Raw genomic sequence first — 734 nt, 5'->3', positions numbered from 1 at the left:
TGGGTGATGGGATTATTCCTACAGCAAGTCTCAGCGACATGCAATTTATCCACTAACAAGCCAGCACACGGTGCCCCCTGAACCTAAAACAAAGGCTGAAAAAAATAGTAGTTATTGATAAAGGTATCCTTTTATCAAAAAATCAGTTCTTTTACCGACATTTTTGCTCATATCAAAAGATGGGTGATTACCACTTCTTTACATTTAGTACATGCTCTAATTTTTTATGGAAATTTTTGATATGTTGTTATTTATTTCATAGGTCAGAAACCAAATCCATTCTATGGATGGCTTTGATGACTTAACTTGGTCATCTGAAGTAGCCTCAGAGTGTTGTGAGCTGCCTTACTCTAATTACAAAAAGTTTATATTGCTCATTGAAGAACTTGGCATGGATTGTAAAGGTAGGACCATTACCATTACATAAATATAAGGTCTTTTTATGTATCCTGTAGTAATGCGTGCATACTTTGCTTAGCACTGCACTATAGAGTGCTGAGGTGTTATAGTGATGTTCATCCCAGAAGGATGCCTTATGTCAAAATAGAGTAAGAACGATTGTATATTATGCACTCTCAGCCAAAGAGCTGTGCTAATTCCACTGTACTCCATGTGAGTGGCACTCCCAGTCTTTTGCTTGATTCTGCTTCTCTCCTGTGCTTTTCCTCAAGGTCAGGTTACCATTGTCCACCACCTGGAATACTGCAATAACTTCTGAACTGTTTTCCTTATTA

This window comes from Colobus angolensis, unplaced genomic scaffold, assembly GCF_000951035.1.
Source record: "Colobus angolensis palliatus isolate OR3802 unplaced genomic scaffold, Cang.pa_1.0 Scaffold952, whole genome shotgun sequence".
In the NCBI taxonomy this organism is placed as follows: Eukaryota; Metazoa; Chordata; class Mammalia; order Primates; family Cercopithecidae; genus Colobus; species Colobus angolensis.
This window is presented reverse-complemented; position numbering follows the sequence as displayed.